We start from the raw sequence: 26439 nt of genomic DNA, 5'->3' as shown, positions 1-26439 counted from the left end.
ATCAAGCTATTTCTACTGTAGATGGAACTAAATTACCAATTTAGTCCGTTGGTTCGTTAACTTTCTCTCCTTCTGACCATCGCTAGTTTACCCTTGGTGATGTTTTTCATATCCCTAAACTCTCCTTAAATTTAATTTCAGTTGGTCAACTTACATCCAATAACTACGTAGTCATATTTCTTCCAAATTGTTGTTTTGTGCAGGATCTGGCAATGGGGAAGGTACTTGGGAAGGGTAGGCGGCATGGATGTTTGTACGTGCTGGACTTTCACTCATCAGTTACTCCAGCTCGTTGTTTCTTCTCTCCCTCTTCCTCGGATATTTGTTCGACAAATAAAATGTGGAAACTCTGGCGCTTTCGCCTGGGTCATCCACATTCTGATCGTTTGATTCAGCTCTTTTCTTCTGGCATGTTAGGGAATATTTCTCTTAATAAAAGTGGTTTGGATTATTCTTGTTCTTCTTGTTGCCTTTCAAAAAGTAAGTGTATTCCCTTTCCTCTAAGTACTACAAAATCATCATCTATGTTTGAACTGGTGCATACGGATGTCTGGGGCCCTTCCCCAATTATGTCTCTCTCTGGACTACGATATTATGTTATATTCATTGATGATTTCACCCGTTACACCTGGATTTACTTTCTGCACTCTAAGTCACAGGTGTTTGAAAAATTCAAAATATTTCATTCTATGGTGGACACACAATTTCAAGTAAAAATCCAAACTCTTCGCTCTAACTCAGGGGGAGAGTATCTCTCCACCAATTTTCGTACATATCTTCAGGGTCATGGGATTACTCATTAGACCACCTGTTCTGATACTCCACAACAGAATGGGGTGGCTAAACGCAAAAATCGCCATATTGTTGAAACTGTCAATACCTTAATGACAGCTATGAGTGTTCCTCGTTCCTTCTGGGTGGAAGCTATGATGCATTCAATCTACTTGATTAATCGGTTGCCAACCACAGTTCTGAATAGTAAATCTCCCTACTTTATTCTCACCAGTTCTCTTCCTACATATTCCACATTTCGTGTTTTTGGTTGTGTATGTTATGTTCATTTCGCTTCACGTGAACGTAACAAACTTTCCCCAAAATCAGTAAAATTTATGTATTTAGGATTTGGAGAAACTCAGAAGGGCTTTCGTTGCTATGACCCGGTCTCTCGTCGTGTATGGGAGTCACGACATGTTGTTTTTCTTAAGCATATTGCCTTCCATTCATCTGGTCCTCCTTCACTCACACCAAACTCTCTTGGTCTTACTATTTTTCCTGACATTCTGATTGCATCGAGTCCACCTTCTTGTCCATTGCAGGTTTATTCACGACGACCACGTACAGATCTATCACCCACTACTCTCGCACCTGCTGTACCTGTAACCGATCCAGATCTTATCTTGGTACATTGTTCTACTCGTAAACATCGACAGCCTGATCGCTTGATATACTCTGTCTGCCATGAATACTACCCTGGATACTGTATCTATTCCTACTTCATATCATCAGGCAGCCAGTCATGATTGTTGGAAGAAGGCTATGGCAGAAGAACTTACAGCATTAGATGATAACCATATGTGGGACATTGTTACTCGACCTCCTGACCACCAATTAATTGGCAGTAAATGGATTTATTCTGTGAAGCTTAAGTCTGACAACTCATTGGATCGATACAAAGCTCGGCTTGTCGCTCAGGGATACAAACAGGAATACGGAATTGATTATGATTAGACATTCGCTCCTGTGGCCAAGATGAAAACTGTTCGCACTCTTCTAGCAGTATCATCAGTTCGCTCTTGGCCCCTCACTTAGATGGACGTGAAAAATGCTTTTCTTCATTGAGATCTCCAAGAAACAGTCTATTTGAAACCTCCTCCTGGATCTTTAATCCATGCCAATAAAGTCTGTCGCTTAAAGAAAGCCCTATATGGTCTCAAACAAGCTCCTCGGGCATGGTTCCAACGTTTTCATGATGTTGTTACAGGAGCTGGCTTTACTCAAAGTGGTCATGATCCATCATTATTCTTGCGCACCTCTGAGCATGGAATTGTCATTGTTCTCGTATATGTTGATGACCTACTTCTGACTGGTAGCGATGATACTGGCATCTCGGCTTCAAAGGAAGTTCTGAAGTCATCCTTCAAGATGAAGGACTTGGGTAATCTGACATACTTTCTTGGATTTGAATTTTCGCATTCTATACGTGGAATCCTGGTCAGCCAGCATAAATATACCAAGGATCTTCTTGCCTTGGCCTCCTTAACGGATCAGAAGACAGTTTAGACTCCCTTGAAACTTAATGTTCAATATGGCCGTGACGATGGTACACTCCTTGCGGATCTCACCTTATACCGTCGTTCGGTTGGGAGTTTGGTTTACTTAATAATGACTTGTCTTGATATTGCCTATGCGGTCCAAGTTGTCAGCCAATTTGTTTCTGCTCCTCGAACCCTTCATATGACTGCAGTATTGCGCATCTTACGGTATCTACGTGGAACTCTGAATCGATCTCTGTTCTTCTCCTCCACGGCTCCTCTGGACCTTCGTGCTTATTCAGATGCTAACTGGGCTGGTTGTACTCTTACACGTAGGTCTACCACTGGCTACTGTGTTTTTCTCGGCACTTCTCTCATCTCTTGGAAATGTAAGAAGCAGACCACTGTTTCTAAATCAAGTACAGAAGCCGAGTATAGAGCAATGTCAGCAGCTTGTAGTGAGATTATTTGGTTACGTGGACTTCTTTCTGACTTGGGTGTTCATCTGCAAGATCCTACTCCACTCCATGTAGATAATCTAAGTGTCATTCAGATTGCCTCAAATCCAGTTTTTCATAAACGGACAAAGCATATTGAAGTTGACTGTCACTTCATCCGTGAGAAGTTTCAATCTCGGATCATATCGCTACCACATGTCACATCTCATGATTAGCTTGCTGACATTTTCACGAAGTCCCTCACGTCTGCACCCTACTCATTTCTAGTTAGCAAGCTATTACTTGTTGATGACAAGCATTAGTTTGAGGGGGGATGTTAGACAGCCCACATTCCTTGTATAGAAGATTTTGTATTTATCATCTTACCTTGTATAGTTGTTGTAAAACTCTATATATTCAACCCTTTAGGGTTGTCTGAAATACAGAAAAACATTCTCCAAATCCGTGTGTTTGCGGTGTGTAAATGTAGTACACCATCTTATTAGTGTACATGGAGTCCACCATACTAGAGAATATCTTTTGTATTTCATTTGATTGGATTATGATTGTATTGTATTTAATTTGGGATGATCTCTTTGTATCCTGAATGATTATAAATAAAGGTTGTGAGAGGAGAGCAAGCTCTCTAAAAAACTAAAAAAATTACAAAGAACCATATAGATGAAGGGGATAGCGAACGGCGAGAGCAAATGATTGGATTATGGTTGTATTGTATTTAATTTGGGATTGTCGCTTTGTATCCTGAATGATTATAAATAAAGGTTGTGAGAGGAAAGAGTAATCAAGCTCTCTAAAAAAAATAATAAATAAATAAAAAGAGATGCTAAAAGACACATGTTTACATCATTAGGAATAACAAATTTGAAAAAAGAAGAAGAAAAGAACCACACATAATAAGTTTCCATTTAATACGGCCCTAAACCATGTGTTGTCGTAAAAGGCCAGTGCAATAGTAAGCAAAATAAGTTCATATCATACAAATGTAGGTAATAAACAATAGTTAAGACATCCGAAGACTAAAGGGAATGAAAAGCATACCTATCTGGCTATTCCTCAAACCTATCCATCCATGCATACATATATATGTATATGAATGATCCAACCATCCATCCATGTGTATGTACATACTTAAATATATAATGCTTGATCCATCATCCACCCATCCATCTGTCCTTCCATCCATCCATGCAGACAAACATACATGCAGTATGCATTCATTACATAGTACATGCATGTCTCCATTCCTCAAAATATGCATCCATCCACTCATAAATATATCATATAACCTTACATCCATGTAAAAATTGATTTTGAAATGAAAAATATTTTTTAAATAAACATATTTTTTATTTATCATATTTTAAAAAAAATTTGAAAATATAATATATATCTAAAAAAATGAACCATATCAACCATCAACATCCAACCATGAATAAAAAAGAAATAAAACAAAACAAATAGTTAACTTTCCAAGTAAAGTAGATTTTTTTAATTATTTTTAAAATTTTAAATAATTAAAATTTTCTGAAATATCAGAAAATTTACATGAATGGATAGATTGACCAACTTTCATCAACATAATAACATATGGGCCCTCAATCAGTAATTTTAGAGGAGAAAATGGGGAAAAATGAGATTTCCTCAAAAATTTCCCAAATTTGAACCTCAAATGTTGAGATTTTCAACTCAAGTTCATGTCAATGCATGGGAATCATGCATAGATATAGATTTGGGTTGAAATCAAACCTCAAATCTTAAGAAAAGTATTTTTGAAATCAAACCTCAAATCTTATGAAAAATAAATATTTTTGCAAAAAAAAAAAAAAAAAAACTCACCTTTGAAGATCCGTCCCATCGTCGCTTGAATCTCCCCCAAATTGAAGCTTCTTGCTAAGAAAAATCAGATAGGTAAGTCGAAATCCACCACCCAACTGATCCCCCTAAAACAATCTCTCAAATGAATGTATTTTCTATTTTATTATTATTTTTTTAATTTCAAGTATTATTACATGAACGACTATATTTCTATGAGAAGTGGTGTCGGCAATAATATTGCTAGTGTGGCTGACACTAGCTATTTAAACAAATGAGCATGTGGTGATATTTTCATTGTATTGACATTGTATTGATTTATTGGCCCTTTCGGCGATATTATCCCCAACAGGGAAATATCGCAGTTTCCAGGGGTTTCGGTATTGCAAGGCTGGCAATACCAATAATATCGGTGATATTATCTTTAATATCACTAATATTTGGAACATTGATACATCCTATTAATGACATCATCTTGTTGCAGGTGATTGGAGAATTTAGATAGAGCTAAAATTTCACATAATCAAGTTCCTAGTATTTTGTGCATTTTCTAAGGATTAGTTTTTAGGGCTCCAAGTGATTCACCTCTTATGGATCAATTCCAATTACACACTTCCATAGTTTGGGGCATGGGATATAAGGCCATGAAGGATTACTTGCAAACTGGATGGTGGTGTAATGTAAATTGAATGACACCTAATCTGTTCAATTGTCTATTTCCAATTTTTTTTTTTTTTTTTTTATTCCATTGGTAATTCTTTGTCTGTTGCCATTGTTCGAAGTATCCATATTGCCACAAGTTTCGCTGGCTGGGGAAACAAAAACGATATCAATATTGCCAATAATACCAACAATAATCAGAAATGTGGGGAAACCTGGGGAAAACGGTGGAATTTTTCAGTGAAACTTCAGGAGATACTAAAATACATATATTTACATATATAGGAATAAAAAAATTGCAAAAAAGAATGCATGCATAATAAATTTCCAATTAATGGGGGCCTAAAATCATGTGTTGTCATGAGAAATCAGTCCAACCATCACATTCATCTCATCTATCCATCCCATCTACCCATCCAACCATTCAACCTTCCATCCAAACATCAATCGATATTTCAGAATATTGACAACACTTGATATTTTTGTCGAGAAATCGTTAACAACTAGAAAGGAAACGAAAAATTGTTGTCTTGATATTGCCATGTTGCAATAACAATAATATCATGATATTATTGATATTATCGTCAACAAATTGAACAGTGCATACAACCATGCACCCCTAAAATTATAAAAATAAAATAAAAATTGAAATGGATTTTTTTAATAAACAATTTTTTCGTGATATCGATATATTGCCGATATTATTGAAATATCGCCATCGCCGATACACTGGTGATGCAAGAGACACCTGGAATTTACACAATCTAAAATATTAGCAATACATTGCTAATACAAGCGACATCTAGAATTTACACAATCGAAAGTATTGGCGATACATTGGTGATATTGATACAATGGCGATACATCACCGATACCTAGAATTTCTGATATTACCAGTGTTATCAGCATCGCTACCAGTGTTAGCGGTATTGCTGAGCAGGAGATACAGATAATATTGGGGATATTTCAATAATATCGAGGATACTTCGAACAATGGTTTTTGCTTTGCTTTGCCTTTGTAGATTTAATCAAATGTTCATGTCATGTACATGATATTAAGGATTTACTTGAAACAACTTGAACTCACCATGCAATCCTAAGGACTCAACATAATCGTACGAGGACCAGAATACCCTCAAGGGTTATCAAGAATACAAATTTACAATTTTTGTATTAATTTTATTTTTTACTATGTTTGTAATAAAGGACTTCATGACATGCTTCTATCCAAATACCAAAAAACATGCTGAGTTCTTCTATGTCAGTGAGTGCCACTGAAAATGTCCCTTTAGATGCTAAGTAGCAAGCATCTGGTTGTGGTCCAGATATTAATTATTTGGAACATCAAGATGCTTCGTTTTGAGAATGGCACAAGCTCCTCCATGTGTAATTGGCGAGGTTTCCATTCCTTAATAATTTGATGATTTTGTACAGTCATAATCACATCTTGGCCATGTGTTTTATTACATATAAAATGGTAAGTTGTCATCATCCCTAATCATCATCACATCTTGGCCATGTGCTTTATTTTAACATGCTTCTGTTTCATACTAACTTGTACGAGTGGTCTTATACAGGAGTGGGTAATGTTTCAGCTGTAATTTTACTTCCATTATTCATATATTCTTTCCGCCTCGGTATAACTGGTGCTGCCATTGCTACCATTGCATCTCAGTATGTTCTCTATAGTCCATTGTATCACTTTTTTTCTCTTTTTTTTTTTTTCTAGTTACTTAAAAAGGTCAATAATGTCAGCATGCCATTCAATGGCCAGATTTGTAAAATTGAGGCCCAACAGTTTAATAGCGTGCTACATATTGTAGAGGCTGCCACTGCAATCCAACATTAGAACATCCTATATTCCACCCTTATTAGGCAAATAGGAATATGTTCCATACTGAATCTTGAATTAATAAGTGTGATGTTAACTCCTTTTTGTGTGTGTGTGTGTGTGCGTAGGTTTAGCTTAGTTAGAGGGGCGAAAAAGAGAGTTCTTAGATGGTCACCACGGTAGAGGAAAATCTGTTTATGTAGATATAGGGAAAAGAAGAGGAGCGAATGTGTGCTTTCTCCTCTAGAATCCTTTATTTATTCTCCTGACTACAAAGATAATCTTCTGTTTAGAAAGAGATTATTTACCAAAACAAATTAAATAACTAAAAGATATCTAAAAGACAACTAAGGGATAATAACTAAGATCCATAAAATATGGTGTTCATCAGGAACACAAGACTAAGCAATACACAAAGCACAGTTTAGAATTGGGGTCGCAATATGTCAGCTCAGGTTGAGTCAGGGTCAGTCCAGGCCCCTTCTGTTTACTAAATGGGCCAAGAATTTAAACCTGAGCTGGACCCACAACCCCTCCTGCAAGGCATGCCCAACCCATTTACTAAAGGGGTATAGAATTCAACCCTTTGGTCCAGCCTGTAAACAAATTTTTGGCCAAGCCCCACTCAACTTGACCCATTTACTTAACAGATCTCACTTAGGCCCATCATTACTATTTAAGAGGTTTAGGTATTAAACAATAATATTACTGTTTATTAGGTGCTTATAAGCAGCTTGGGTTAGGGCCAGTCCAAGCATGATCTGTTTATTTAATGGTCATTTTCTGGCCTAAATACAACCTGCAATCCATTAAGCCTGAAACTGACTTAGAAAAGGCTTGGGTCATCTGGGCCATCGGCCAACCGGATCCATTCCCAGGCCCATTGGAATGGATAGTCGCATGTTTGTATGACGATTTTGTAAGATTTGTTTGAGGAGGGATCTTTAATTATGACCCTTTCCTTGTTTGACTAAGAAAAGGCTTGAGCCAGCTGGCCTGTTGACCAACTGGATCCTTTCTCAGGCCTATTAGAATGGATAATCTCATGTTTGTATGATTTTTCTATAATATGGGTTCAAATAGGGACTTATATGGGATGATACATTAAAGCTCTTTTCCATACAGTCCTTAACAAAATGGAGTGGCAGAATGGAAGAACTGTCATCTACTTGAAGTTGCTTGGAGCTTCTTGACAGAGACGTATGTTCCAAAGCATTTTGGACTAACGTAGTGTTTACAACCGCCTAGCTTATTAATCGTATGCCCTTCAGAGTATTGAAGTTGAAATCCCCACATCAGATTCTCTGTCCAGATCAACCCCCTTTCATTGTTCCACCTTGTGTCTTGGGTGTGTGCATTTCATTCTGTCCTGGGTCCTAATCGGGCCAAGTTAGACCCAGAAGCTATTCGGGGTTTATTTTGGGTTATCCGTCCACACAAAAGGGATACAAGTGTTTTGATCCTATGTCCTAGAAACGTTTTGTCGCTATGGATGCCACTTTTTTGGAGTCCATGCATTGTTTTTTTTTTTTTTTTTTGTAATCCTACCTCTCTTCCAGGGAAGAGTGAATTGAAAGAGAGACATCCTTCTTCAGTTCATTCCCTTCCTCCGGTTCATCCCCTTCCTGTTCCTATTTCTTGTAGTCATTCTCCTGCTGTCCCAGTAAGTCCAGGGCTGCCTAATAATAACATTACTAATGCAGTTCAAAACTCATAGGCGAAGGAATTGCAAGTATACATGAGAAGTAAAAAAGGGATGATCACTGCAACAGGCCCATTCACTAATTCTGACTCCATGGAACTAGGTAATTTTTCTCTTTCGAATGCTTCTTCTTCCTTTGAGGATAGTCATCCCATTGCCTTTCACAAAGGGAAGTGTCAGTGTACTTTGCATCCTATCTAAGTTTTTTTCATATGCAACTTTGTCTCCTTCCTATTATTCTTTCTTGTCTTCAGTTTCTTCTGTTCCTTTGCCTTTTAGATTTGAATATGCGTTCTCCAATCCAAAGTTGTGTGAGGCTATGATGGAAGAGGTGAGGGCATTGATGAAAAATGACATATGGCAATTTGTAGATTTATCCAAAGAAAAGGAGCCAGTGAGTTGCAAATGGGTCTTCATAGTAAAGCACAAGGCAGATGGCTCTATTGAAAGGTATAAAGCCAGACTCGTTGTTAAGGTCTACACTCAGATGTACGGAATTGACTATAAGAAAACATTTTCACTTGTAGCCATGATGAACTCCATATACATTCTATTGTCACTTGCAAAAAAATTTTCTTGGGTGTTGTATCGGGTAGGTGTGAAGAATGTGTTTCTCAACAGAGACTTGAAGGAGGGGGTTTATATGGTTCCTTCACCTGGTTTCAGGTTCCTTGATAGTGAATGAAAGGTCTATAAGTTGAAGAAGTCTAATTATGGACTAAAACAATCTCCCTGGGCTTGGGTTGAGAGGTTTAGTCAGGCCATGAAGAGGATTGGTTATTCCTAGAGTCGCGACAAAACTTTCTTTGTGAGGTGATGAGGACAGTTGATTGTTTCTGTGGATGATATTGTAGTGACTGGAAATGATTCCCAAGATATTTAAAAATTAAAAGATTTTTTGGCAAAAGAATTTGAGATCAAGGATCTTGGACATCTGAAATATTTTCTAGGTATAAGGTTGCTCAATCAAAGAAAGGTATCTTTATATCTTAAGGAAAGTACTCCTTAGATACTGAAGGAGACTGGTAAGCTAGGTTCCTGACCAACAGACACTCCCATTAAGCTTAATCATAAGCTAAGTTGAAGTGAGGGGGAGTTGTTATTGAATAAAGGGATGTATCAGAGGTTGGTTGGTTGACTACTCTTTCTCTTACCCTACCTGATATAGTGTATGCAGCAACAAGTGTGGGGAGTCAGTTTATGTAAGATCCATGGGTCCCTCACTTGGAGGCGGCTATTTGAAGGCATCTCCTGGGAAGGGTCTTTTGTTTGCATATCATGGCCATCTATGCATAAAGGCCTTCACTGATGTAGATTTCGTTGGTAGTGTCGATGACATAAAGTCTATAGGATATTGTACTTTTGTGGGGGAAATTTTGGTCACTTGGAGAAGCGGGAAATAAAGTGGGGTGGCTAAGTCTAGTGCTAAAGCAGGTTAAAGGGCTATGACATGTGGTGTAACAGAGTTATCGTGGCCGAGAATTTTGTTACATGACATGGAAATCAAGGCAAATGCTCCTATGAAGTTGTTTTGTGATAAAAGGGTAGCCATTAGCATAACACAAAATCCATTTCAATATTGATCATACCAAGCACATTGAAGTTGACAGGCACTTCATTCTTGAGCAAGTTATCTCTTAAGATTTGTGTTTACCATTTGTAATTGTTAGTGCACACAGATTTGTATGCACCTGCAATGTTCTATAGGATTAGGTTCTATTCTCCTAATCCCTTTTATTCTCCTAATCACTTTTGTTTTCTTATCTACTTTAGATTCAATTGTAATCAGGATTAGTTTAATTATTTATAAATAAAGAATTAAGGAAGAGAGGGTGATAACGTGCAACACCCTTCTCTCTCTCTCTCTCTCTCTTCTTCTTCTTCTTCTTCTTCTTCTTCTTCTTCTTCTTATTACATCTGAGTTTTCATAGTATCAAGGCTTCTCTGGTCTAGAGCTTCTTTTTCCTTCTTTCCAATCATTCTTCTTCTTCTTTCCATTCTCTGCAACAAAACTTGAGTTTGAAAGTTAATCAAAACCTCCTTCCTCTCTCTGTAAGATGGTGAAAGTAGGATAAAGCTTCCATCACCATCTTACTAATACAATCATACCATCCATTGTCTCATTTAGAAGGGATTCTTCCATTGGGAGTGTTCTTTGGAAGTTGAACTCACTGGAGAAGCCTAGGGTAGTCCTGTTCGGCACCATATTTTCATCTAAATCAGGTCAGCATTGTTGATGCTTGAATTTGGACGGTCCTGTTCAACCTCCTACAAGCCCGATGGGTACCTGCAAATCAGTGGAGAATAAGGAAGACACCAGGGGTACCGGTGATGGCTGGGGACCCTCCAATGCTTAAATTAGATGGACAGGCTCATATTGGGGGTAGTCGGATCAGGGTAGTTGTGCCTACCTTGTTTCCATGGTAGGGGGTCTCTTTATAAGCCCTCTGGATCACTTACGTATTAGGGTGGATTAGTTGGGGGGACCCATATTGTAGAATGAATTTGGCCTCAGATATTTCTCCGATTGTGTAACGTCTCGGAAAAATCCGTACAAAGACCCGAGTATCACCTCAGGTAGAAATCACTCAGGACCAAATCCTTTAAGAAATTAGACGAGAATTAGCTAGTGCTACACTAGAGTACCTGTAAAATTAGCACTAATCACTTTAAATATGATATACATGACCCAAAACGTATAGAATCATTAACGCTACATTATCTTAAAACTTAGGATCCATCTCAAAACCCAGCTGCTCTTGGGAGCACTTTGAAAATCCGTATCGAACCTGGACCGCATGTCGAAAGTACGACTACTGCGAAACTAGACGGTTATGACTGCATTACTGGACTTGACAACCACCTCGGAAATCAAGTCCTAATAGTACCCAAAAACACACAACTTGAGCCTGGAGCGAAGTGTGTGAGAAACGCGAATATCTTTAGAAAGCGAACTGAAACTTAAGTGAATTGGGTCGTTCGCTTGCAAGCCAAATCTAAGGATTCTGACCATCGGAATCTGACCCAATTACACCCTCGGATCAGGGAAAATTTCCAACACATGTCAGTGCACTAGTAGCCCTGATCGAGTATCGGTGACTGTTGAACTGAAACTGGTCCGCCACGGTCGATTTGTAAATCCGATCGGATTGAAAACTCAGCTTGACGTAGATCCAATGTCAGGGAGCTTAAGTCCGACCGCACACAGAAAAGGGGCCTCCAGAGTAGCTCCGTTGGACTGAAACAGACGCCTTTTGGATATAACCTAAGTATACCTTGGCCCTGGGGCCATTTCCATCAGTCTTGGGCCTATATAAGGGTCTTAAACCCTCTCTCTCCCTTTACATACGAATTTCCAACCCTAGGTGAGAGAAGAGAAAAGAAAGAGAAGGAAAGAGAGAAAGTGAGAGAGAGAGAGAGAGCTGTCATTTGTTCTAGGGATTCAATCCCGCCGCTCCACGTGCTTAACCACCCTTCTTGTGTCGCTATTCCAGCGATTCTAATTCCATTCTTAGGTAAGAAAACCTAACCCTAATCTGTTTTAGGGTTTCCGATAGTGTAAATGGTGGAATAGCTAACCTATTCCCTGTTATAGGTTGTTGTGGTGCCATAGACAAAGACTTGGCTTTTAAACTAAGTTCGTTACAAGTCTACCGGCGAAAGGTGCGGACTATAAATGTTTAGGTTATGGTTTTCAAGGCTTTCAATGTCAATTAATGATTTATGACTGACTTGAATGATACTACATGCTTAGATGTGATGTTTCCCGCACTTTACACATATATATGAACTATGTTGAAAATAGTGAAATCCATGTGTTCGTTGATATGCTTGAATGAATATGGAATTATGATTCGTGCTTACCATGATTATTGATTGTAAATATATGATCGTTGTATATGTGGCATCTCCTTGTGAAAGGATTTGCTATAACATGTGTTTTAACTAAGTTATTACATGTATGTAATATGTGTAGTCTAAGTGTTTGATAAAAGGCCTCAATGAGGAACTACTTGTTAAAATACATGTAATGAGGGTGTTGAGATAGGATTCTCAATTCCCTTAACCATGGTTATAGTTTTCCTTTATGTATCCTATACATTACTATGTGCTTTATGGTTGAAATGCCTATGTATGCTAATATGCATACTATGTGTTCGTTGAAATACTCGAATGAGACTTATATTTAAGTTGGCTGCTACATGCTGTTTTGGACTAGCACATACGTATTCCTATTGTATTTGGAGTGTGTTTGGGACTATGGTATAGTCCAGGCAATCGGTAACAGGTCCTAGATTGGTGGCTGAGGTTGTTTCGCCACACCGGACGTGTTCGATGAATCCGAGTCGTACTTGGGTTGTCGACAGTGGTTAGGCCACACGGAGTGCTTAAGCACTCCATGTCGATTGGCTCGACGTATGCTCGTACTAGTCGAGCTCATCAAGTAACCTGATTGACTCGATGTATGTTCACCATGCATGGACACTACTGCTTGAACCTAAGGTACCAAACTCACCAGTGAAAACCCCGTTAACCTTGGTACCTTGATCCGCTAAGACTCATGAGCCGGACATGGTGGTATGGGACACCATGGTCGAGCTATCGGCCTACGCTGGGGCGACGAGCCTCCTCGTAGTGACCAGTGAGCAACACTGCCTCGTGAGCCTAATACGGTGGTATGGGATACTGTATTCGAGCTGTCGGCCTACATTGATCAGGTGACGAGCCCTTTGTAGTGACCTCGAGCATACTCTGAGACTGCGTTGAGGCGACGAGCCTTTCCGTAGCAACTAGAGTATAAACTAGGCCTACACTGATCAAGTGATGAGCCCTTTGTAGTGACCTAGAACCGTAATATCGTATGAGATTTACTAGGATTGACGACCCTAGAATGGATTATTGTTCGGGAAATGATATAAGGGAAGTACCTTAGCGTCCCAATCCTGCTGTATGAAAAGGTCTATTAAAAACTCGGTAATCATGTTCATGCACCACATTGCATGTGCCTTTGGCGTTGGAGTTGAGCACTGTGGAAGGGATGCATGCAGCGACCGTGAGATGAAGTTCGCAGAGGGAGTGTAGGTGAGGGCATACATCATTAATACATAACATCCTTGCATTAACCAGAGTACTTAGGAATGCTTGTTGTATTGCTTTATCATTACTGCTTGATTGAATTGATAACATGTTAACCTTTGCTTTATAGCTCCACTGAGTTGATCACTCACTCCCACGTTCTGGGACGGTGTTGTACACACCAACCAGACTTTGTCTTAGCTGCAGGTGGTGGCGATGCCGACAAGGCGGAGCCAGACTTCGAGGATGACGAGGAGGCATTCTCCTACATGCAGTTATCGGGCGGGTTCATGTGAGTCGTGTCCTGATCACCGGGGCTACAGGGACACTGACTAGATGCCCTTACACTATTATTCTGTATTTTGGAGCACACATGTATATTCATTTTGTACATTTTGGGAGTATACATGTATATACTTAACCTGGTAACATGATCACACTTCGGAGACCTACTACAGTTCATATATCTTATACATGTATTACAGTCTTCCGCTTGCAAAACTCACTTGTCTCTGGAGTATGATATGCTATTTTGGTATAATCTCATTCATGTTTAATGCACTAATACGGACAACATTTGACATCATTATCTATGTTGCATAAGTGATGTGTTGGAACTCGGGAGTTGGGCCGATGCTCGACCTCCGATTTTCAGGGCGTTACAGATTGCGCCTTGATTGGCGTGATCCTCGGCTGAGATCTCTCTAGGCAATCCTACCCATATATGGTGGGGATCCTCTCTGGATGTTTTCTATTTTGAACGAGTGGTCGATATCTAAGGTCAAGGTCGATGGTCGATGCCGACCTCCATGGTTGGCAGTCGAGGCCGACCTCCAAGTTTGGTAGTTGAGACCGACCTCCGGGGTTAGCAGCCGAGGCCGACCTTTAAGGTTGGTAGCAGGGGCCGACCTCCAAGGTCAGTTGCCGAGACTATCATGTGAGGTTTAAGCTTGGTAGCCGAAGTCAGGATTTGTGGCCACTACTTGGGCTAGTCGCGGAGGTTGGGGTGAACACTTGAGGTCGGGTTGGTACCCTGACCCTTTTTGGGGGGCTTCCTTTGATAATCTCCTTGCTACGCCCTAGGCATTAGGTCAGTTCAATTTTACCCATAACAAGCATCATCTCATATCGACGGAAATCCATCAAGCTTGATTTTCTGCGCCTGATCTTCTCAAGGAGTAGTGTATCACCTCTGGATCTCATCGGAAATCACCTTAGAGCCCTCTCAACCCACCGGAAAATCAGTCTAGATATGATTTTTGGCATTAGATCTTTATCGTGCGCAGTCCAACATCTTCGGAATTTGCTGAAATATTCTCAAGACTCTTATTTTGGTGCCAGAACAACACCTTGACATATCTAGGGTTGCCAAAAACCATTTCAGGTTGTCGAAAGTCGCCGAAATTGCACCCTGACCTGTCTAGGGTTGTCGGATCTCACCAGAAACCTCATCAAGTCTGTCGGAAGTCACATAAAATATTCTAGGGCCTTTTTTTGGCATCGAAACTATTCCTTGACTTGTCCAGGGTTGTTGGATCTCACCAGAGTTCATTTTCCCTTTGTTGGAACTCCACCCCTGGTATGCATTTGTTGATGTCATAAACCACAAGATTTTCTATTCGGGGCTTTTTTTTGGACCAGATTTGAATGCAGGGGGGCCTTTATCACTATCGGAAGTGCCTTGTGGGCCACCTATTGGAGTCTAATTCAAAGCTCCGACCACATTCAGACCCATAGACCATTTATTACTTCTAGATCTGTTAAGCAAGACTCCTTGCACCGATTTTTCTCTCTAGCCCTTTAACAAGCACTAGAGGTTATTTTGAATTAATTTTATTCCTCATCCACCCCCAACAATAGAACTCAAGGTGTATTATCAGTGAAAGAAATCCCCACTCTTCCCAAGCACTATCACACTTCTTTGATTGAACCAGAACAAATGGATCTCCTAATTGTCCTCTGTATAGGAACCAAGTCATGTACTCATCATTCCATTAGTAACTACGTCTCATAAAAAAAATCTCTCCCCCTCTTATCACCCATACCTTTCCTCTATATCACCCGTCTCTATATCGACCAAGATGGTAGATGCCCTTGGCGACCCTAAATGGAAAGTAGCCATGAAAGAAGAGATGGTTGCCCTTGAAAAACAAAATATCTAGGAATTAGAAACTCTCCCACAGGAAAATATACTGTAGGGTGTAAATAGGTATTTAACATTTAATATAACGCAGATTGATCGATAGATAGGATCAAAGCTTAGCTAATTATCAAGGGCTTTACCCAAAAGCATGGTAAAGATTACGATGAGTAATTGGCTCCAGTAGAAAAATTAAACTCTGTTCACATTCTATTGTCTATCGTCGTAAATGGTAATTGGCCTTTGCATTAGTTGGATGTCAAAAGCAAATTTCTTCATGACGATCTTCATAAAGAAATATATATGCCCTTCCTCCTAGTTTCCAGCTTAGGGAGGAGACTGGTAAAGTTTGTTGTCTTTGGAGAGTTTTTTATGTGATGGGGACATCAGAGGACCTACTCAGGTGTACCAAAGACAGAGACGACCATCCACATTAGCGCAACTTTCTTTGTGGATGGGAGACAAGTTCCAGATGGGGCCTGCTGGGCCACTTTAAAGATCCCACATTCATTGGATGTGCATCAGGAAGACCCCACCTTGGGATGATGCATGTGGGATGCTTAGGATTTCTATTTCGTGTCGATCTGATCGTTAGATCTTGTCGATCAGGCCATCGGGCAGCCAGATCTTTTAGATATGGGTCCTTTGGACTCTGATCTTGCTTTCTTTATTTTATTTTATTTTATTTTTTTAAGATTTATTCAATGGTTGAGATTGATAATAAATATTTTAGTTTTCTTATTTTGGACGATGGGCCACTTTACTTAAGTGAGTTGCATAATTGTAATTATGCTGAATTTTTAATAATAAAAGCACAGGGGGGTGGAGATCCAACCTTATTGGATTTTGTGATTAAAAAAAAAAGAAAAAAAAAAAAGAAAAAAAAAAGAGAGAAAAGTTGTTGCTTTCTTCTCTATCTTCATGCGATTTGGAAGGTAGATTGGTGCGAGTCTAATCTTCATCAACGAAGGTTCGAGGTCTCCATCTATCCCCATACCATTTTCTCTTTTCTTCCTCATCCAGGCATTTTTTTTAAGGTTATTCATTCTCTCCATTCCGCTATCCCCATACCATTTTCTCTTTTCTTCCTCATCCAGGTATTTTTTTAAGGTTATTCATTCTCTCCATCCCAGATCTTCGTCTTCTCCCAAACCCTACCTTCCCATACCCATCCACAATCCAAAACCCTAACCCTAAACCTAAAATCCCTAACTTTCTTAGATTTTCCCCAATTTCTAAAAAAGCCCTAATTCCAAAATTCTCAATTTCCATGAACCTTAATTCTTCAAATTTCAGATTTTTCCCATCCTAACCCTAATCATAAAACCTACAAATCTGCCCCTTGAGTATGGAACGTGCCTTAGCTAAATTGGAAGTTCTATCCTTCCATCGGTCCTAGTTTTAATTAATTTATGTGATTTCTTATAGCATGCGGGCATGTGATTTAGGTTAAATCAGATTTTATTTCCTATTGTTTACTCTTAATTACTTGATAGGTATGCATCTTTTGTTAATTGAATTACTTTATGGACTCTTTGATAATCTCCATGTTGCATGCTAGCATTAAATCATGTGTCCTGCATGAGTATGCCCTCAAATAGTCTCCTCGAACCTGGTTTGAAAAACTTGGTAATACGATTTCCAACATTGGATTTAAAAAGAGAACAATTTTGATCACTCTGTGTTTGTAAAACACATGGATGGAAACACAACAATTATTGTCGTATATGTTGATGATATTATTCTTTCTGACACGAGTATAATTGAAATATATAGTGTTAAGAGATTCTTAGCCACATCATTTAAGCTGAAGGATTTAGGGATGCTGAAGTATTTCCTCTGAATTGAAGTGGCTTGCTTAAAACATGGAATATTCTTATCTGAATGTAAGTATGAACTTGATCTTTCAACTGAGGTAGGTTTACGTGGTGCTCGCCTTGTTGACATACGTATTGAGGTAAATCATAAGTTACATGAGAGACAGTCATATGAAATTGATAATCTGGGCATGTATCATCAACTAGTGGGTTGTCTAATTTATCTCAGCTTTACTTGTCCATACATCTCTTATGTTGTTGGAAATTCAGTTTATGCAATGACCTTGTCGGCACCATCTTGAAGCAATCTATCAAATCCTTTGTTACTAAAAAGCTATTCGTGGTCATGATCTTCTCTGCTGAAACTATGACATTTGAACATCAATGGTTTTTGCAATGCTTATTGGGCTAGCTCTTCCTTGTATTGAAGCTTGACTATAGGGCATTGCATGTTCATAAGAGGAAATTTAATAACTTGGAAAAGTAAGTAGCAATTTATTGTCATTTTCTCCTTTGCCAAGGCCAAGTACCATACAATGTACTGTGCAACTGGCGAACTACTATGGTGAAATCCATCCTTCAAGATGTGGTATTCGCAGGTCTCTACTCATGGCCCAATGGTAGATATTGTGTGTTTCTACTTTGAGGTCATGGGTTTGAGAACCCATGTGGTGTGTGTGGGTGTAAGAAAGTGTGTGTATTCACCTTTAAAAAAAACGATATGGTATTCACAACATTTTCTTCAATTCCAATTCATTGCAATAATTATGCAGCCATCCATATTGCATCCAACCTGGTTTTCGACGAATGCACAAAGCACATTGTAGTTGACTACCACTTCATTTGGGAAGAATTAGTTGCCAAGCTTTTATAAACGCCGTTTGTTCGTTCAAAAGATCGGTTAGCAGATGTCTTCACCAAAGCTATGTCAACAGTGCATCTCAAGACTATTAGTATCAAGCTCGGCATGAATGAAATCCATACACCAGCTTGAGGGGGAGTGTTGGTGAACACAAATTTGTATGCGTCCACAGTGTACTATAGGATTAGGTTTTAGTCTCCAAATCCCTTTGTCTTCTAATCACTTTTGTTTTCTTCTCTCCTTTAGACTCCAATTGTAACTAGGATTAGTTTAATTGTCTATAAATAAAGGATTAAGAAAGAGAGGTTGATAATGTGCAACCTGCTTCTCTCTTCCTCTTTTGATTACATATGAGTTTTCATTAACAACTGCGAACCAGCTGGTTGATATTCTCACTGAGGGAGTTATTAAAGAGAAATTAGAATCTGTTCCTATTGAGAAGGGAAAGATAGATATCTATGCTCGGCTTGAAGGGGAGTGTTGAGAAATGTGGTTAGAAGGTTTTTTTTTTTTTGGATTATGGGTTCGAATAAGGTCTTATTTGTAATTTTCAAGGGGGCAAAAACTATAGAGAATGCTAGTGTATTTTGTATGTGGTTAGTTGTAACATCTCGGAAAAACCCGTACAAAGACCCGAGTACCACCGCAGGCAGAAATTACCCAGGACCAAAACCTTTAGAAATTAGGTTAATGCTAGCAAGTGCTAAACTAGAGTGCTTATGAGATTAGCACTAATCGCTTTAAATATGATCTGCAAGACCAAAAACGTGCAGAATCATTGACGTTACATTACCCTGAAATCTAGGATCCATCTCAAAACCCAGTTGCTCTCGGGAGCATACCAAAACTTCGTATCGGACCTAGACCGCACGTCGAAAGTCCGATTACCCCGAAATTATACGAATATGACCGCATTACTGGACTTGACAACCCCCTCAGAAATCAAGTCTTAATTGTGTCTAGAACTACACAACTTGAGCCTGGAGCGAAGAGTGTGAGAAACGTGAAAATATTTAGAAATAAAAATCCGAATTTAAGTAATCTGAGTCGTGTCGCTTGCGGGCCAAATATAAGGATTCAGACCGTTAGAATCTGACCCAAATACACCCTCGGATCAGGAGAAATGTCCCACACATGTCGATGTACTTGTGGCCCTGATCGAGTGACCGTGACCGTTGAACTGAAACTGGTCCGCCACAGCTGATCTGTAAATCCGATCAGAACAAAAACTCAGCCTAACCTAGATCCATGGTCAGGGAGCTTAAGTCCGACCGCACGTGGAAAAGGGGCCACCAGAAGTACTCCGTTGGACCGGAATAGTCCGTATTTGGATATAACCTAAGTATACCTTGGCCCTGGGGCCATTCCCATCAAACCTGGGCTTATATAAGGACCTTAAACACTCTCTCTCATATGCCATACGAATTTTGCAAACTCTAAGGGAAAGAAGAGAGAAAAGAGAAGAAGAAAGTGAGGAAGAGAGAGAGAGAGTGAGAGATAGATATTGGGATCTTTCCCTGACGCTCTACGTGCTTAGCCACCACTCCTGTGTCGCTATACGGGCGATACCAATCCTGTTCTTAGGTAAGAAAATCTAACCCTAATCTGTTTTAGGGTTTCAGATAGTGTAAGTTATGAAGTAGCTAACCTAATTTATGTTATAGGTTGCCAATCTGCCGTAGACAAAGACTTAGCTTTAAAATTGAGTTCGTTACGAGTCTACTGGCGAAAGGTGTGGACTATAAACGTATAGGTTATGGTTTTCAAGGCTTTCAATATCAGTTAATGGTTTATTACTGATGTGGGTGCAATTTCACATGCCAAATGCGATGTTTGTATCGCGTTTCTGATATATATGAACTATATTGAGATTAGTGTCTTCCATGTATATGTAGAAAGTATCGTATGCGTATGAAATTTGAACGTGTGCTTGCCATGATTAATTGTCATGTGTTTGTGCTAGTTGTATGTGTAACAACTCGGCAAACGGATTTGCCCTAATACGTGCTATCACCAACATACGTCATGTATGTTGGAATATGTAGTCCAAGTGTTTGTAGAAATGTCTGAATGAACAAGTGTGTAATAAATTGTACTTTATATGGATATTGAGAAGAAATTCTCAACTATCTTAACGATGTGTATGATTTCCTCCATGTAACTTATATTCTTTGTCTGTTTTACTTAGACACTGCCTATATGTGAATTCATGTTTAAGTTAAAATCCATCAAATGCTCACATGCTTGTATGATTGGAATTGTTGATCCATTGCTATTCTGATTAGCTTGTATGATTATCCGTTATAATTGAATGTGTTTGGGACTATAAAATTGTCCAGGCAATCGGTAACAGGTTCTGATTTGGTGGCTGAGGTTGTCTCGCCACATAGGACGTGATCGATGAATCCGAGCCATACTTGGGATGTTAGCAGTGGTTAGGCCACACGGAGTGCTTACGCATTTCATGTCGATTAACTTAACGTACGCTCGTACTAATCGAGCTCGTCAAGTAACCCGATTGACCCGATGTATGTTCACCATGTATGGACGCTACTGCTTGAACCTAAGGTACCAAACTCACCAATGAAAACCCCGTTAACCTTGGTACCTCGATCCGCTAAGACTCATGAGCCAGGCATGGTGGTATGGGACACCGTGGTCGAGCTGTCAGCCTATGCTGGGGTGACGAGCCTTCCCGTAGTGACCAGTGAGCAACCCAGACTCGTGAGCCGAATACGGTGGTATGGGACACTGTATTCGAGCTATCGGCCTACACTGATAAGGTGACGAGCCCTTTGCAGTGACCTCGAGCGTACACTAAGACTGCGTAGAGGCGACGAGCCCTTACGTAGCAATAAGAGTACACTAGGCCTGCACTGATAAGGTGACGAGCCCTTTGCAGCGACCTAGAATCGTAACATCGTATGAGATTTACTAGGATTGACGACCCTAGATTGGATCATTGTTTGGGAATTGATATAAGGGAGGTACCTTAGCTTCCCGATCCTGCTGTAGAAAGGGACTAATTATAACTCGGTAATCACGCTCATTTCATCGCACTGCATATGCCCCGGGTTGAAGAGCACAGAGGGAAGAAAGCATGCCGCGACCGTAAGATGGTGTCGCATGAGGGAGTGTAGACGAGGGCATGCATCATGCTTACATCTCATCCTTGCATTAATAAGAGTATCTAGGAATGTCTGATATGTCTGCTTTATCATTACTGCTTGATTGAATTGATAACATGTTAACCTTTGCTCTATAGTTCCACTGAGTTGATCACTCACTCCCACGTTCTGGGACAGTGTTCTGAACACCCACCAGACTGTCTTAGTTGTAGATGATGATGCGACTCAGGAGGCGGAGCCCGATTACTATGATGATCAGGATGAGTTCTCATGTATGCAATTCTCCGGTGGTTTCGTTTAGGCCATCCGGATCAACGGGGCTATAGGGTTTATTATTGTAGTTGAACTATTTTGAACTATTACATGTATATGGTGACTCAGTGATGTATTCATACTCTGGAGACCGATCGTGATCCTTTTGGCTCATACACGTTTATATACATTTTTCAGTCTTCCGCTTGCGTTATATGAATTGATCTGGAGTATGAATTACTGTTTTGGTATAATCCCACTCATGATTAATGCACTAACACAGACAACATTTAATCATCATTATCTATGTTGCATAAGTGATGCGTTGGAACTCGGGAGTTGGACTTTTACTCGACACCCGATTTTCAGAGCGTTACATTAGTTGTGACCCTTTTAGTGTAAGTGCATGTGCACACTTTCCTCTTCTTCTGCGGTGTACTATATGCTCTATTATAATAAAATATTGTGTGTTAGGGCAAGCAAGCCTAACACAACATCTTTCCCAAACTCTCATCCTTCTCTCTCAATCTTCTCCTCTTCACATTATTATCATCAAATCATTCTCTACTTGGTATCAAAGAATAAATTCAGGCATTCCGCATCCAACAGATTGAGAGGCGACACGTCACCTTACTGACGTCAGCAGTCGTACGGCTGACGTTAACGTTGTACGGACACATGGACTCCGTTTGAGCTAAAGGTCTAGGGGTTTGATAAATCTTGATTTTAGAAGATTTGTCATGATTTTTTCAAAATTTTTTGGACCTCCTTTCATGACATTTTGGGCGAAATAGAGAAATTCGAAAATCGGTCCCATCTTCCATTTTTCTTCGATCTACCTCAAATCGATAAACTTTTCTTTAGTTTCTTTCCTCAAGATGGATCGAAATCTTCCTCGCAAGCTACCTATGGAGGATTTTTTACTTAAGATCAATGTTTGAGAGGTTTTTAACCTTAAACGGACATGCAGCTGGGCTGTTTTTCACTTGGTTGGGCCGTTTTTGACTGAGTTTCATGTTATTTTGGATGATTGCTATTTGTTTGAGGTTTATCTCTTATTATCTTGAAGGATTGAGTGAGATAGAGTTGTTTGAATCAATCTTTCTTGGCATAGGGCCTCTCTTGGCATAGGTTTATCACTCTTGGACTCTCCTATGACTGACAATGGGCTCTCATCTCTTAGTATATGGTCTCTTGAATCCAACCCCTTACAGATTACCTCCACTAAGTTGAATGGTAATAACTATCTTCAATAGGCACAATCTGTAAAAGTGTTCTTAGGAGCCCGTGAGAAGTTGTCGTATATTTTGGATGATCCCTCAAGCTCTACAGATGTTACCTACAAGTCTTGGACAAAAGAGAATTATCAAGTTATTGTATGGTTGTTGAATAGTATAGATTCCTCGATTAGCCATTCACTGATGTTTTTATCCTCAGCTAAAGGCATTTGGGATACGCTTCATGATATGTTCTTGGAATCTTAGAATTTTTCAGGGGTATTCCAGCTTATTCAAGAAATTGGTCAGTTCCAACAAAACTCCAGATCATTAAAAGATTACTATTCGATGCTTCGGGGTATGTGGGATGAGTTGGATATGTATCAGCCTCTTCCCTCCAAATGTAAAGAGGATTATGAACATGCACATAAGCAGCAAGATGATTCTCATATCATGCAGTTCCTAGCTGAGTTGAATTCCGATTATCTTCATGTTCGAGATCAAGTTGTTATGCAGGATCCTCTCCTCCCATTGATGACAGTCTATGCCATGTGTCAGCATGAATTGTCTTTACTCTTCATTCTCATTCATTTGTGGTTGTGGCGATCAGTCCTTTCTTGGCCTTCGGGTACCATCCTTGAGTTCAGGGCGCATTTTTGGTGGTGGCGGTAGAGGCCGTGGGGGATATCGCAGTCGTGGCGGCTATAGTCTTCATGGTCGTGGTGGACGTGATGATTCTCACATTTGTTCACATTGCGGTGGAACTAATCACACCGTTGACTATTGCTGGCAAGCACATGGTCGTCCTACGTATGTCACTGCTTTTGTTGCATCCACAGTTGCTCCTGAGACACAGTCTTCCACCCCGACAATTGAGTAGTCTACTTCAGGGAGTCTCTTATCATTTCTCGGGCTGTATATGATGCCCTTATGCGGCTTCACATTCCTGAGCCATCTCACGCAGCTTCGGCCCAATTAGTTACTGCTCTTCTTGCGTCATCCTCTCCTACCTCCTGGGTTATAGACTCTGGAGCTTCCTCCCATATGACTGGTAAGTCTCAATTCTTTTCCTCTTATTCTCCTTCTCATACTCAGTATGTCACAATCGCAAATGGAACCCAAACTCCCATATTTGGGATTGGTTCCATCCCTCTTTCTTCTTTCTTGTCTCTATCCTCAGTCTTGCATGTGCCTCGTTTTCCATCAAACTTATTGTCTGTAAGCTCTCTTACTAAATCATTAAATTGTTCCATTACCTTCTTCCCTTCTTACTGTTTGTTTCAGGACCTACAATGAAGAGAGTGATTGGTGGGGGGCATGAGCGAGGAGGCGTTTATCTTCTCGCTGATACACCCGTTGCCGCTTCTAGTACCATTTCTCTAGATCGAGAGTCCATGACTCTGTGGCACTGCCGCTTAGGCCACCCATCAATAGCTAGATTGAGAATTTTGTTTCCCTCTTTATTTGTCACTAAACTGTTATGCTATAATATTTGTGAATTGTCTAAACATCATCGCGCTCCGTTTCCTCCTTGCTCTTTTGGGAGGAAATCTCAACCTTTTGCTCTGGTTCACTCGGATGGCTAGGGACCAGCTTCGGTTACCACCACTTTATCTTTTAACATCTAAAAGTGAAGTGTTTAATGTGTTTAAAGTGTTTTATTATGAAGTGTGCACTCAATTTCAATGTTCTATCAAAACCCTCCATTCTGATAATTTTTTTTATTTTTTATTTTTTTTAGGGGGGGGGTCTACTGCCTTTCTGTCCTTCTTGCAGGAACATGGTATTTTGTCTAGGACGTCGTGTGCTCGTACACCTCAACAAAATGGTAATGCAAACTGAAAGAATCGTCATCTTCTTGAAGTTGCTCGCACCCTTCTGCTCGGTATGCATCTACCTAAACATTTTTAGGGTGATGCTCTTCTAACTGCTACTTTTCTTATTAATCGTATACCCTCACATATTCTGTCTTACAAATCTTCATTTACTATATTGTATCCTCATGATAATCCATTTTCTCTACCACCTAAAGTTTTTAGCTGCACATGCTTTGTTCAAATTTTGGATGGAAGTAATGATAAACTTAGCCCTAGGGCAATTAAATGTGTCTTTCTAGGGTATACTCGGAGTCAGAAATGGTATAAATGTTTTGACCCATTGACTCGCAAGAAATATATCTTTGCCAATGTAACTTTCTTTGAGGATATTTCTTTTTCTTAGCTCCAAGCCGATCCCTCTGTGATCCTCTTGAGTCAGGGGGAGTATGACTCTTATCCTCTTCTTCTTTCCACTAGTGATCATGGGGAAATTCCTCTCCCCTCCATTTAGCATCCTATTGGTGATTTGAGTGAGCCTAAGCCTCTGCGGGTGTATCATCGTCGAGATAAATCTTCACACACTTAACCATCCACCATTCCGCTCACTTTGTATGTTGGCTCAGGTGACTCTCCTACCTCGAGTTTAGATCTCCCCATTGCCTTACGCAAAGGGTCACGATCTTGTACTCAACACCCCATTAGTAATTTCGTTTCATATGATCATCTTTCACCGTCTTTTCAGTCGTTTGCAGCTTCCGTTTCATCAAGACTATTCCTCGGTCTCACTCACGTGCTCTTCAAAGTCCTGACTGGACGAATGCGATGATAGAAGAAATGTTTGCTCTTGAGAAGAATCATACTTGGGACCTTGTGCCACTTCCTTTAGGTCATAAACCTGTTGGATGTCGGTGGGTTTATACGATCAAGTTTCTTCCAGACGATTCCATTGATCGCTATAAAGCCCGTCTTGTTGCTGAGGGTTACACACAGACTCATGATGTGGATTATTTTGAGACATTCTCTTCGGTGGCTAAGCTTAATTCGATTTGCGTTGTGATCTCCTTGGCCGTTAATTTATCGCAGCCTTTGTTTTAACTTGATGTTAAGAATGCATTTCTCCATGGGGACCTTGCAGAGGAAGTTTACATGCATCAACTTCCTGGGTTTATTGCTTCTCACAACCTTGCGCTTGTATGTCGGTTGAAGAAGGCTCTTTATGGACTCAAACAATCCCCACATGCATAGTTCGAAAAAATCAGTCAGGTTCTCTTGGAGTTCAGCTTTATTCATAGTCATGCCGATCATTCTCTCTTTATATGTCGTCGATCGATGAGCATCATGGTTCTCATTGTCTATGTGGATGATATTGTTCGTCCGATAGTGATTCTGTTGGAATTAGGGAGGTCAAAGAATTT

The 26439-nt window shown here is 39.8% G+C and overlaps 1 pseudogene; it reads left to right on the top strand.

The window, feature by feature from the left end:
* LOC131237064 (protein DETOXIFICATION 45, chloroplastic-like) overlaps positions 1-26439 on the top strand; it is an 88504-nt pseudogene that overhangs the window by 58347 nt on the left and 3718 nt on the right.

This window comes from Magnolia sinica, chromosome 2, assembly GCF_029962835.1.
Source record: "Magnolia sinica isolate HGM2019 chromosome 2, MsV1, whole genome shotgun sequence".
Classification (NCBI taxonomy): domain Eukaryota; kingdom Viridiplantae; phylum Streptophyta; class Magnoliopsida; order Magnoliales; family Magnoliaceae; genus Magnolia; species Magnolia sinica.
Note: the sequence above shows the minus strand (reverse complement) of the source record. Positions and strands in the feature narration are given on the sequence as shown.